The sequence below is a fragment of the Caloenas nicobarica genome, chromosome 4, assembly GCF_036013445.1.
Source record: "Caloenas nicobarica isolate bCalNic1 chromosome 4, bCalNic1.hap1, whole genome shotgun sequence".
NCBI classification, from domain to species: domain Eukaryota; kingdom Metazoa; phylum Chordata; class Aves; order Columbiformes; family Columbidae; genus Caloenas; species Caloenas nicobarica.
In genome coordinates, this window is record NC_088248.1 from 10287203 (window position 1) to 10301611 (window position 14409).

General features: G+C 41.9%; 1 protein-coding gene across 2 annotated transcripts in view; it reads left to right on the plus strand.

The window, feature by feature from the left end:
• Window positions 1-14409, plus strand: part of UGT8 (UDP glycosyltransferase 8) — a 44937-nt gene that overhangs the window by 21250 nt on the left and 9278 nt on the right. The window lies entirely within an intron of this gene.

Consider the following 14409-nt stretch of genomic DNA (forward strand, 5'->3'; position numbering starts at 1 on the left):
GCTGGCAAATACTTATTGCAGTGGGGAGAACCGCACACCCCTCACTTAATTATTTGCGAATGGAGACATTATTTACCTTCTATTCAGTTTTATTGGGATATTCATTCTCATGGTGTTCTAAGCACAGGATTCGATTGAATGCAAGAAACACAAAGTGAGTGTGTTCATGTTTTATCATATAATTTGTCCATGCCTAAACTGTTACACATAATTCCACTGTGGTGTGTTTTATAGTTAAATTATTGGTCAATCAGTTTGTTTTTACTGAACAGTTAGATAAAATTCATAACTGTTGCTTTACTGTGACGGATTAGAATTGAATAGCTAGCTCTGTGCCTGTTTTCAGCTATTGCTGTATCTCTAAAGGAAGAGCCTTTGCTAATTTATTTTCTGCAGCTTTTAGCCTGGTGTCTTAAGGTAAGCCACAAGTGGAGCTGGTTCACATTTCTGTACTGGGCTGGAAATGGTGATGCTCTAGGAGCCGTCTCGTAAACAAAAGTCATGTTCCTGCCCAGACATGGTCATCAGAAAAGAGGGGTATGTGGCTGGAGATAAGTTTTAGCAGTCTAATTTAATCTGCTATTACAAGCCATTCAGGTCTCTTACATTTTTAAATGTAAACAAAATGTAGTTTGTTTAACCAAATGAAAATTCCTACAGATAGCTGAAAAGCCCTGATTTTCTGTAACTAAGTAAAGTCTTGAAAAGGCACAGAGACATGTAATAGTGTGTGCGTGTGTGGAGATATCAACCTGACTCTTGCTTTGTTCTGTACCTGTCAGATCGACATTAGTATTTTGGTTCTGGGCAGTGGAAGGGCTTTGTAAATCCCCTGGTTATCCCCACTTAACTGTATGTGGGTTCTCTTTGCAGAATATTTTTTGGTGCAGGTAAGCTACATCTATTTTGGAAGGTGTTAAGCTGCAAGCTTTATTTCACCTGCCAACGAAACATGTGCTGGCATCCGATAGGAGACATAAGGGTCTGTAGCAGCGTTTGGCCTTGTCGGTGGCTTTAAGTGACGCGGTTCATAGGGGGACGCTCAGATTGGGGACCAGAATAAATGCAGCCAGAGCCACGTCCATGCTGCCGTGCTGGCACAGGCTGCGGTCCCTCGCAGGGACCGTATGTTCGCTGTGCATCTCGTGCATCACCTGTGAAGGGAGCTGGCCTTACCGGGACGTATCCTTACTGCCTCGCACAGGCCAGGAACCGGCAGTAGCTGATCATGCTGTTAGTTCGTGCGATGGGCATGATTTTTAGCTGCTGCTGAGCTCTTATCGCAATTAACAGCTGCAGTGTGCAGCACCCGCCTGTGGTATGCAAACTGCAAATGTATCTTTGGGTGGCAGCCTGCCCGGATGCCTCGGGAAGCCCTTGCTGGGCTCTGATCCTGCTTTTTGCTCTCCCTCTGAGGCAGTGCCCTGATGTGGGTCTGCGCTTGGCGCAGCATCCCTCGGGGCAGTTGCAGTCCTCAGCACGCCAAGGAGCAGGAGGCAGCGGGGAGAGCGGCAGGTCCTTTTGGAGGTCAGCCCCCCGCACCCAGCGCCGCTCTGCCCGGCTCCCCGCGGCGGTGGGACCTCTCTCCTTGGTGTAGCAGGGTTAGCCCTGCCCTTTGCAGAGAGGAGGTGTGCTGGTGGCTGGCTAAAATTCACAGCGATGGTGCATTCCGGCCTGTGCTCTTCCGATCCCTGCTGCTGGTTGATGAAGCTGAGCTCAGCTTGTGTCGCTCTGTTTCGTCGTGGCAAGAGGACTGATCGTCACTTCACAAAGCTCAGTGTTAGGCAATAGACACCCCACAATAGGCAATAGACACCCCACCCCATCTTCTGTGGTAGCTAGCATGCTATTTTCCCTGGTTAAAGTACATAGATTTAGACTGTGCTTCATGCATAAATACTGTGTCCCCTCTAAAAGCAAGGAGATGGTTAATGTGGCTGCACCTGTTACCAGTAAGGGAATAAAATCTTCTATGTACATGGGAAAGGGCCCAGAGTTTGTGTAGTTAACTTCAAAAAGAGTGTTCTTTGAACTGCGTATAGGACAATGTGAGCAGAATTAGCCTTAAAAGATCAAAAGCAAGAGACAGACTGAATACCAAATCTTTAAGGTCATAGTTGACTTAAATTATTCAGTGTGCGGTGTTAGCTGGTAGTATTTTCCAGATAACTGGCAGTGGCCATTAGGAAAGTAAAAGTCTCTTCTGTCTCTTTCTTATTACACTTCTCCAGAGGGATTTTATGAAGCTGAATGAAACTGGCTTTTTAAAGTAACACACATCTTAAACAATGGGGAAACCTCTGCTATGGCACTTACATTTTGTGACTAGGTTGATAATGTAGTTAGGCATTAATCAGCCTGATCAGATACGTCCTTGAATTAGGGCAGAAACCCAATGGGCACTACAAGCAGCTGCCTTGGGAAATACCTGGTGAGAAGGGGGCAGAGGGCACTAGAAATGGGGAGGTGTCTTTGCCACAAGAAAAGCAGTTGAACGGTCTTTCAGAAGGAGTAATTTCCATCATCAGTTGATTATGTAAGTGTGTTTGGAGGTAGGTTGGATCCCGCTGGTTTGGATACAGTTGAACTTGAGATAAGCTGTGTCAGTGTTTACAGAAAAAAAAAAATCACTGAAACTAAAATGACACATACCATGCAATTTGCGAGTGGCGCTTCTCCTTTTTCACATCAGCATAGTTTTTAAAAGTTCAGAAGTTTCATAACTACCTCTGTGTAACACTATACTTTTCTTCAGTGCTGTTACTGAGGTACTTCTTTTGGACTGTTGTTGCTCATAGGAAAAGAGAAACAAATGGCAGTTTTTTGTTTTGTCTTTTTTTCTAATTCTTCTGTACCTGAGTAAACTAAACTTACACTACAAAGGACGGGGTTCATTTTTCAGAAGAAGAAGCTGTCCTTCCAGGCATAGCTGTCAACAAAGAGTTATTGCAGTAACTTACTCGTTTCCCTGTAGATCTCTTATCTAATCTTGTTATTATATAGATCTAGATCTATGTAACAAATTGGTGGCTTTGAAATATCTTCTCTAATTTTTTTTTTTTTTTTTCCTGAGTCTTGCTGACAGTTTTGTGTTTACTAGGCTAGTGTTAACTGATACTGGTGTTTATCTTTAGAATTAGGTGGAAGAATAAAGAGACATTTTATTCCTTAGATTTTTCTCCTTCACTCAAATTCAAGGACACAGTCTATAAGCTCTTGCAGACTATAGCAATAGATTTTTGTGCATGGCATAGCACCATCTTTTTTTTTTTTTTTAAAGTCTGGGATACAGTTCTTATACAGCTACTTTTGACAATAAATTTCTGGTGATGTGAAGCAATTCTAGAGCTGTTTTAAAATGCATGTGATTGTCAGCTTGGAAGGCAAAAAGTTTTTTACAGATGATGGGGCGCTATGTTCTGTGCTGAACCACGTTATCGTGTATTTTGGCTGTGAAATACATTTCCAGGTACACCTTCTTCACCAACCCCCCCAACAATTGATTTTTTGCTACACAAGTAAGCATTGCCTGAGCTCTTCAGATGCGCAGTGACAGAGCTGCTGTAGTCTGGGATGCTTCAATATAGTGAGGCTGGTGAACTGTGTCTGTAACAGCCACACTGCCGCATTTTAAATTTGGGAAGATACGTGACTCAGCATCCGTCTTGGTAGTGTAAGGCACAGGGAGGGGATGCCAAGGAGATTTCAGAAGTGAAGTATCTCCAGGAAAACTTGGTTGGGAAGGCAGGTCCTCCCATGCTGACTGTAAGATGGCTTCCAGCTCTTGGTGAGCAAACAACAAGCCTTCAGCAAGCCTGTGCTGTCCATCAAAAAGCAAGTTTACTTGGTTCACAGATAGCAATAAGATGGTTGTGTGTATTGGGAATGGAAAATGCAAGGTTCACGCCTTGAGCGTTGCGGGTCAAATTCTGAAAGTTAAAAGCAACGGAAGTTATTTTACCCTATTTCTTTATCTACAAAAAAACCCCAGTTTAATGTAAACTAATATTACAAACAAGTTTGGGTTTAAACATTCTAATTTTTCATTGTCATATTGAAACACACAAATCAACAAAATTTGTTCACTTTGGTAATGCACAGTGCTTTAGCTGTGAGTGTTACTTTTGAATTTTTAAGACAGTTGTTTGTAGGACAAATAATGAGCTGGTTTTCTTTCCATGGTCTACTTCTCTAGCATACTGTAGGACAATTTCTAACATGTAGAGAAACAAAATATAGGAACATATTTCCAAAGGCATACTTTTTTTCTGTTGTATTTGGGATGTGCTTGAGTTTGAACACGGTGTTTGTATAGTTTGGGACATTGGGATATGTTCAAAGCTGACATTTAAGAGCGGCAAGCCTAGCTAGTAATATTATTGATTAAAAAAAGAAATGATCTTTGCAATGAAGCCAACTTCTTGGATGTCCGAGCTACTTAAAGGTTATTTAGGTGATGCGGATAACTCGTGTTCTGCTAATAGTCTGCTTAGGTGCTTATACATCCTGTGTTTGGGTCAGCGTGAGGCAGCGCCCATTGTCTGGGATGGTGAGGTGTCCATGTCCAAGGTGGGCGCCTCTGGGAGAGACCAGCGATTTTCTGAGGAAGAACCGAACAGGGTGGATGGGGAGGAGAAATGGGTCGGTTCGAGGCTTGGCTCCCTGCCCCAGCATTAGCAGCTGCGAGCAGGTGGTTTGTGTCCTCTTCTGCCGTTGGGAACATCAGTAATGCACCTTCAGCTTCTGCACCTTAAAAAGCATCTGGCTTCCAAATAACACCATTCTCATTTAAAACTTGCCTTAAAGGAAAGCAGAGTTTGGGGAATCAACTCACATTTTGCAGAAAGCTGGTGTATGGTAATTTTTTTTAGTGCCCAGGTTTGGTGGATTTATTGTACTTTATGGGTGTCCTCCTTTTATTATCCTTACTGAGCAACCCTGACAGCGAATTTGTTGTAGGTCACAAGAGCGTGTTGAACAGAAGTTTGTGTTTGTTTTGGTTTTGTTTTGTTTGCTTTAAATTTGTGAGTAGAATTAATTTTTAACACAGGAACGCACATCTAATTGCGTATCAGCCTTCACACGCTGACAGCCCCGTGCTTGTGCTCCCTGCTCAGACCGTGCCCACCAACCCACCACTGCGGGGCTGCGTCCCGGGAGAAGGAAAAGCTGTTCCATCTGCAGAAGAAAAGAACAACGACTTGCGGTTATTAAATCAAAGCTGCAGGTGGAAGTTTTATCTCCTGCCATCCACGGAGCACAGGTGTCATACTGGAACAATGAAAGACAGAATTTCACCCCTGGATTAGTTTATAATGTGGATTTATGGATGGGGCTGTGTGTCAGTATTCGTAATGTAGAAGTCCAGATTTAAAATTCAGCTTCTTTTCAATTTTCTTTTTACTGTATTCACTGTAATGTAATTTGACCCGATGTTCCATAGACAGAGTAGATAAAAACAGGCTCCATACTTAAAAACTGTCTTAGCTGTTACTTGTACAGCTTTGCTACTGCATATGCAGCTACTGAAATTGTAGGAGGATTGGCAAAACCTTGGTTTGCATTTACACTTAAGAATCATAAACCTTTCTGTGTATGCTTACAAGTTACATATTGGGGCTTCACACTTAGGAAAGTTAGGTGGTTTTGGTATTTTTTTAACAGAACATTGCCCCTGTGGTAACAAGTTTTTTATTTGAATCCTGGATTTGAGGAGACATCTACTGCACCTGCTACTCTATGCAGTCATTTTAATGACCTCTCTTGAAGGGCAAGCTTCTTATTTTCTACTACCTTCCATTCATTTGAAAGGCAAGGTTGCTTTCCCAGAGTGCTTGCCAAAGGTGCAGTGAGTAATGGATTTTTGATGAAGAGTGTTGCATCAGGGAAGTACTTGCGCAGCAGTTTTCTGGTTGACCTCTAGTTTTAGGCAGACTGTGTTATTGGAGGCTTCATTGGATATGCCTGTAACTCTAGAGAGAGCTGAGCTACAGGAGAAAAGACAGAGGCTTGCGATACTGTATTTCTTGCCTGCGTTTTGAGGCTGAATTTCATTCCTCTTTAAAGTTAAATGGACTTAAATGCACTGTTAGTATTGGAAGTTAAATAGGAAAAGGTAGTAGAGGTCAGGGACAAGAAAATGCAACATTTTAGGCATTAAAAAGCTTCATAAGACTTTAAAGACTTTTTGTTTTGTGGGATTTTTTTGTTGTTGTTTTTGGTTGTTGGTTTTTGTTTGTTTGGTTTTTTTTCCTTTTCCCCAATGCATTTTGATAAGCCAAATATGCACTGTATATACCAAATAATTAGTGAGAAACATGGTAGGGAAACAGTCTGTATTTCAACAGGGCTCAATCTGTGTCTCGTATTATTGAGGAAGCACTTTATCAACAGCACTGTTAGATTAATATGTGATGACAGTGCACCAAGTAGTGCTTGGGGTCCCAATAGGAAACAGTTCAGACCTTACAGTGTGTTTCACAACTGAGAGTTTTAGCATGGCTTTAGCCAGCAAGAAAATAGAGGAATTTAGTCTAATTCCATAGTCTGAGGGTGGTTTTGGTTGGTTTTTTTTTTTTTTTTATGTCATTAAAAGTATTGGTTTGGGAATTGTATTACTCTGTGCTAATATGAACTACAAAATAATGTGAATATTAACTGCATGGACTTTTTGTGTATTCTAGATGTCACTAATAGAATGAGATTTATCAGCATTTTAATAGTATGTGGCACAGGTCAGCCAACACCAATATATTAAGGGAAGACAAGATGTAAAGCATGTTGAGACACTTCAGAAACACTACCTTTTCTGTTTCATTTTCAGTTTCAGTTTGACTTCAGACAGGAGAATAAATGAAGGGAGAGGAGAGGGAAGAGACCAGGAAAAATATGTATAGTTACAAAGACTGACAGTGACCTGTACCTGAGGAAACAGAACAATTAACTTGCAGTTAATCCGAGGGAAATGAAGGGGGGGAAGGATCTTGTCCTGGTTGGGAGCAGCCTGGCTGCTGCTGATTGAACTGCCTGAGCCTGGTGATACGAAAAGCAACAAACAAATAAAATGGAATGAGCCCATTTGCCTTGCGACCATTGCTTTCAGAAGGCAGGGGTTCGGTCAGCGGAAAAATAACCTTGGGAGCAGCGCAGGGCGCTGGTCCATGTGGGGCGGTCGGGCTGAGCCAGCAGCAGCGGCTGGAGGTGTCGAGTCAGGGACGTGTGAGCGTCCTCTGCTTGGGACGGCCACGTGTTCCCTCGGCCATCCTGTGTCCTTTGCTCGCTACAGAAAATTGAAAAAAAAAAAAAAATCCCAAACCCTATTTTTGGTTATAAACTGATTTAGGAATTTGCGGCTAGTAAATACAAGCAGTGTACTTTGCCATAAAGTGATGGCGTTCCTCTGGGTTTGCTGTAAACTGACACATGATTTTGTAACTGTCAGGTTATATGATAGGACCCCATTTGTTCAGTGATAATAAAGGTCATATAATGGCATGTGTATGACCTTTAACTGCTCATGCTGAAACATTGTTTTTAAATAAAATTTGAAGTGAGGTTAAAAATGTGTTACGATAGCATTTAAATACTTCACATAAGAGAAGTACTATGTAGAATATTTCAGAAAAGTTAGGACACTAGTAAAACTGGTCTGTGTACCTTTCTGTTTATTTATCAGTGAGTGTCTCTAAAGATCACTTCACGTGGCTTCTTATTTATTTATTTTGAAATAGATCTGGTTTTGTGTACTCTTAGCGGCATTTTGTAGTAGAAATTGCATAGTATGCCTGTGCTCTCCATTGGGGAATGGTGGTTTGCAACCATATTCAAAGAAGAGCCACTTGTGCTATTACACATTTGAATTGAGCAGCTGAACAGGGAAAGCTTCGGATATTAAACCCGGTTATGTTTGTATTTGTGTACTTTGTTTATCTGAAACAAAGCTCAGTATTAGGCACCACTGGTTACTGCCAGCTGGGCCCTCACTCTATAGTCACAGCTGTGCATTTAGCATCTAAGCCTGCTAAGAATAGCTAATTAGAAAATCAAACAGAACAAAGCTCACATAGTGGGGTTGGCACAATAGCATTGCTGTCTGAGAATGGTAAAAATATTTATTTATTTTTATTTTATTTTTTTTATTCCTCCCTGCTTCGTGTCTATAGTACAGCATAGATCAGTAAGTGCGTATTCTCCCTATACAAGCACAGGGAGAAGCTCAGTAAAAGACCAGTACATAGTCAAAAACCTTCACTCTTCGGCAGCGTAGTGTCACGCAGAAATCACAGGCAACTGGACTTGGAAAAGAGAACAAGGCAAGGTCACAGTGTCTGCTCATATGCAAAGCTCTGACCACAATAACTATTACGTTGAAGAAGGTGAAGCCTGCTGAGGCAGCCTGTGAACAGCCTATCTGATAAGCTCAAGGAAGAGCTTTAAAAGCAAATGTGCAACTTCTGAAAGGGATGAAATGGCCACGAGGCCAGTCTGTTGCTGCATGGGAGCTCCCTTCTTGGAGAAGGAAGGAAAAACAGTGTCCTGCCGACTGCCTTTGGTGGTCTGTGCAAGTGCTGTGCCTCTTTGAGAAACCCCTAAGCTGTTTAATTGTCAGTTATTAAAAGGGTTTAGAAAGTGCCTCTGATGTGAAATACAGTTGAAGATGAATCGGTACCTCCTTTGGGACTTGGTGTCCCAGGATCAGTCAGTCAATGTAAGCAAAACTAGAGATTTGAACGAGCAGGTTGGGACCTTCAAAAGGAAGTTTATAGTTTCAGTCTCTTACTCTTCTATTTTGCCCAAAGAATGTGCATTTGCTTGGAAGGTAACAAGAAAACGGGCAGACACCTGACAGAGTTTGGCACAGTATTATAACTGGGACTCACTTAAGGTTTTCATAACCTAGCATGCATTGATTTTATTTTTTTTTAATCACTTAACTCAAGTGAAAGTGTTGAGTAATTAATGCCAATTGGATAGAAACCAGAATTCAGATAGAAAATTTGTTCCACTATTTAGTTCAGAAACCCAGCATCTGCTATAGTCGATGACTTTGACAGGTTTTCTGTCTTTCGCATGGTCTAACCTCACCTGAGGTTGTGCTGTGGCTGGTGAGGAGGTGGGGATGGGTAGGAATCGGTGTAATGTGTCCAGCTGTAGGTGCTCAGATCTATCCTTCGCATCAGCCTCTCCACTGACTGTTGAGATAGCCCAGAGAAAACAGCCTTCTTCCCTCCTGTCATTTTTGTGAATACCTCTCTGGTCCCAGGATGACTTAGCTATGTTTAAGGATCTTAAATTTTCTGGAAAATCCTGATATGCACCTGTGTATCCAACTTAATACTTCATTGGTGTCATCTTGTTTTCACTGTGACCTTACAAAGAATAATAATTACATTTTTTAATGCTTCTTCAAGTAGAAGTTATATGTGTGCCTGGTCTTAAGTTTTTTTCAGAAATCTTACTGAAAATTTTGCTCTCAAGTTCATCAAGGCTCAGGGGTCGTAATCGTTTGGGGTTCGATTCCTGGTTTGGAAAGGGAAAGCCAGGTCTTTGTTTCTAAGCTTCTGGTCCAGTTTGTCAAGTTTTCAGGGCAGCCTCAGCAAAGCGAATATTGTCCACTGGCTGTGCTAGGACTTCAAGTCGTTGAGGCAAGATTTTTTCTTTCTGCATAGCAAAAATTGAAAATGCTTCTATTTGGGAAAAAAATAATAAATCTGATAATAATAAATAATAAATGCTCTGTTAATAGTCATTGAAAGAGATAACCGTTCAAAGATGTGCCTGGCTTTACCACATGTCTAAGGTTTGAATTAACTGCAAAAGTCAAAGGTGCTCCCTTCTCACTTTTGTGTTCAGTTGAAGCTCGAAGAGTTTGAGGAAGGCTCAGTAATGCAGCTCTTCATGTAAAAGACCACTTCTCCAAATCTTCACTGTAGGTTTAGACCTCAAAAGTTATAATTTCAAATATGAAGTATCCTTTCCGTAGACTAAAAGAAAAATCACACTTAATTTACAGTCAACCTGAACATCATTTAAACTGGGCAAAAGGAAGTTGTTTTCCTGCTGCAAGGGAGGAGCCGTAAACTGCTGCCTGCACAGAGAACAGGGTTTTTAACAAAGGCAGCTCGTGACGACTCACCCTGACACGGTGTGTTTTCATACGGTGTGTTATGATATTGGGAGGACAAAACACGCTGGAGGTTAAAAGTGTAACTGGAGTTAGGAACAAGAAAGGGGTGAATTCATAGGGGCTGAGCTTATGTGTCTGTACTTTTTAGTACAGTGTTGGAGTGGTGATTTTGCTTGATTCTCAGTGAAAGTCATGAGGCTTTTTGTTTTGTTTTGTTTTCTGTGGCTACCAGTCTTAAGAGCTCAATAACCAATAACTTGGCGTGTCCCTTCTTTCTCTCTCCTGCAGAACTCAAACCTGATTTCTTTGGTTCCTCTTCTGTTGCAGAAAATCCCTTGAGACTAATACTGTGGTGGTAAGGCTAATATGGTCTAAATTAATAAAAAGGTTGGAAGGTGACTAAAGGCTATACTGGCTAGGTATGCTGAAACTGTAGGCAAAACTGTCCTGTAGCATCAGTGTGTTCTCTTCAATTCAGGTTTTGCAAGAATAGCTCAAAGTTTGTGCGTTGCGCTGCTCATCCTGCAGCAGTCATTGTCGTGTGCTTCCTGAAGTAAACATGAAGAATGTAGATGTGTGAATTAAGTGACCTACATGGTCATAGTAATAATGCTAGTGAAGTATTCAGTCTTTCATGTGCCAAGATCATAGCCTGCTTTTTATCTGCTGCGTCTCTCCTGTACCTCACGGGCCACATAGAGAACAGGGAAAGTACAAGGAAATGCTGAGCCTTTGCCTGTGACGCAGGTAGTTGTATCAGGATGTTCAAATCTGTTTTGCGACCAAAGACCTATGAACACCACTCGGATTCGGTTTCGCTACATCTTCAGTTTAGAAAATCTGTACTAAAAAGCTGTCAAAATAAATAATTATAAAATTAAAGGAACCTGAGACTAATAGTCTTCTTCAGGTCACAAACTCAGATGGCTCTACAAGGAGGCAGTGTTAAGTCCCCCGTTCTTAATTTCATCATTTTTATCCCACTCTTGCATTTTTAGCAATGCTTGGTGTTCCCATTTAATTAAAGCTGTGTTACACCAGGAGTTACATGGATGTTTGCAAGGAGAACCCTTGTCCTGACAAGTCTATGGTTAATTTCTTGTAGCCCATGTACAGCTCTGATCCCTCTTACTACCAGCACAACATAAAGCTTAAGTAAAATTAGGACAAATTTGTGTGGAAAAAAGAGTCTTTCAGCTGATGTCAAAATATAACAAGTTGAGTTAAAACTCTTTTAGATCCTTTCAAGGTTGGCACAGAACAACTTTGACTCTGTGTGAGGAATTAAAATTTTATTCTTTCTAGTTTAGCATCCTAAAAGAAAACCCGAGGACAGATCCAAGTTCCTTTGCTTCTGATTTTGGTTGGCCAGCTACAGTCTGGCAAGCCCATGGTAGCCATGGGGGCTGTTGTTCTGTCTTAAGTCCCCACCTGCTGCACTCCTGTTAATCCAGTTATGTACCTGTAAGATCAGACTTGGTTTGCACCTGTCCAACTTGGAGCATGGGAAGCTTGGTTTCACTTCTCTTCCTTGTGTAGACCCCATCTGGAGTAGTCAGGCGTGCTTCCCCTGAAGTTAATGAAAAACCTTCCGTGGACGTTTATGTTGCTTAGAACACACTTTGAAAACTTGCAAGTGCACATTTGTGTGTTGCCACGCTTAGGAAATGGGTCAGGACAGGGAGCACTCGCATCATAAGTTTCAGTTTCTCAAAAGTGAAACCGTTTGTATTCTCATGACTTTGTAATATAGGTATAATCCCGTTTAAGATTGCAAACAAATTCCATCTTTTGAGCCTGATGGCAGGATTTTGTCTTGCCTGTCAAGATTTTAAATTTCCATTAGTACTTGTTATGTTCCACTGAACCAGTTGGATTACCTTCAAAGCAAAGGATTACAAAGGATTGGCTATGAAATCAACCATAATAACACAAATCAGACTGCTTTGCTATTGCACAACAATAAAATGCCTAAGCGTGGTGTAGGGTGGCTCTAATGCCATGGTACCTTTCTTTTTTTCCCCTACATAAAAATCTAAGTACTTAATAGGTATTTGTTGTTATATGTGGGGATTTTTGAATGGTCTTTTAGAAATTCCTTTACAAGGAAATATTTTATACTTCCTCTATGTGTATATAATGATGTATCATTTTTATTATGTGAATACATCGGAGTTGTGCAGTTGTACAGAATTTCTAATTAAGCATAGAGGAACAGTAGCAGTAGCCTTGGGAGCCATTCCTCAGCTGGAGCAGACTGATTTCTAGCTTCAGAAGCCATGTGTCTCACCCAGCCTAAGCAGTCATAGGTAAGGGCTTCCTGATGCTGAATGGGAAATACCTGAGCGATAAAGAGCACCAGCTGTCCTGGTTTTGTCCTTATTAAAAAGCAAACATGCCTCCAGCTGGACTTTGTGCCACTGATCTCAACCGCCTGGGCCCCGCCAGTTTTCAGTCCCACCTCACTGTCCATTTGTGTCACCAGTAGCTCCTCTATCTGTCTGAGGCTGTGGGGGGAGGCAATGCTGAAAGCCTTACACAGGTCAAGGTAAAAAACACCCACTGCTCTCCCCTTGCTTGCCAATCTTTGCATCCCAGACCGGCTCTTCCTTGCTTGTTTGGACGAGGTCCAGCAGAGTGTCTCCCCTCATTGGCTTCTTGAGCACCTGTGTCATGGAGTTGTCACCGAGCAGGGGCTCCAGAACCTGCCAGGTTTCTGCCACTCCGGCAGGTGTTTGGGTGGGTCAGTTCTCCATGAAGATGAGGGCCCGTGAATACGGGGCCGCTTTGAGGTGTCGGAGGAAAACCACCTGTAACAGGTAGCTTCAGCTCTCAGAATATAACTAGATCAAATGTCACAAATGGGCACAGAGCTGTCTTGATTGCTTTTTAGAACAGGTTGTCTTAGAGCCCGCAAAAGGTTATTTTCTATTTACCTTTAAACAACAGATAGGAAGTAGTTCAAGATTTAACTAGTTGGACCACTAAGCAAAAGTGACTATAATATAATTACATATGCAGAATGCTTTAGGTCCTTAGGTAAAATTCAAGGACAAACTCTGTATAAATCACAAAATCAGTTGGAAACTTTCATGTCAGAAGTTTAGCTCATAATAAATGATTCAGCTTCAAGGCAGGTTTCAGACACTACTCCTTTTCCTTCTTCCCCCTCTCTCCACTGCCATAGAGAAAAAATGGAAAAGAAAGTGCACTGGAATAGATGAGGAAAAATGAAGAAGTGTGAATTCTACAGAAAATAGAAGTCCCTTCTTCAGTGCATAGCAGAGACTAGTGTACAGTTCCCAGTCTAATGTGCAGGTCTTTGTTTCGCCTGCTGGTTTTTGTGGCAGCTTTTGTGGTTTTGTGCTCAGATACGATAGCACAGCATTACTCTATTCCTGTCTGGCCTGCTATTTATTACCAGGACAAAAGATGCATTGTGAACAGGGCTCTTAATTTTCCTTTTACTCATTTCCTATTGCTGTACTGGAGTTGAGCAGGCTTATGCTTAAATTTGGTGAGACCAGAATTAAATCATATCCTAGGAAATAAAAGATGCTCTTTGGCAGACTGACATATCTGTATGTCAGTGGCATCATTTTTTTAGTTTCTGCTGCCAATAGTTTCATTGGAAAAAAATAGCATTTAAATGTGCATTTCCAAAAGCAAAGGATACACTGAGGTGCCTTTTTTTTTTTTTTTTTTTTTTTTTTTTTTTTTTTCCCCTCAGCCCTGAAGCTAAATGACATTGTTTTTGTGTCTGAGACTTGATTAGCCGGCAGCCCTGCTGTGTCTCATGTCCTAGGATGGCTTCCCTGCTGTCCCGTGGTGGTTGGTAGTCACATCTGCTGGCTTGCTTGTCATCAGTGACACAAACCCCCTTTCCACAAAGTCAGCCTCAGGTTTTGGGTGTTGCTGTCCCCTTTGCAACCTGTGACTTGCTTGAAGCATCAGCTGTGAAGGAATTACATGTGGCCGGACCCACTGTGCTGAAGGTGTTCAATGCAATGAAACCTGGACCCAAAGAGCTCCCTGACAAGACTTGCTGGGATTTTTTTGGGACCCAGGTGCAGGTCCTGCAGTCCTCGCTGTGCTCCTCCATCAGGCCTGGCCTGTGCTAGCTGCATCCTGAAAAGCGTGTCCGGGTGCCACCCCCAAAGCTGCTTTGGGTTCTGCTGTGCCGATAGAGGCTTTCTGACCTGTGGTTTTGGGTGACTGTCAAGTTACCCCCAGCAGGCTGACTTTTTTTTTCTGCTTTTGGAGTACTCGCGAGCAGTGCAGTA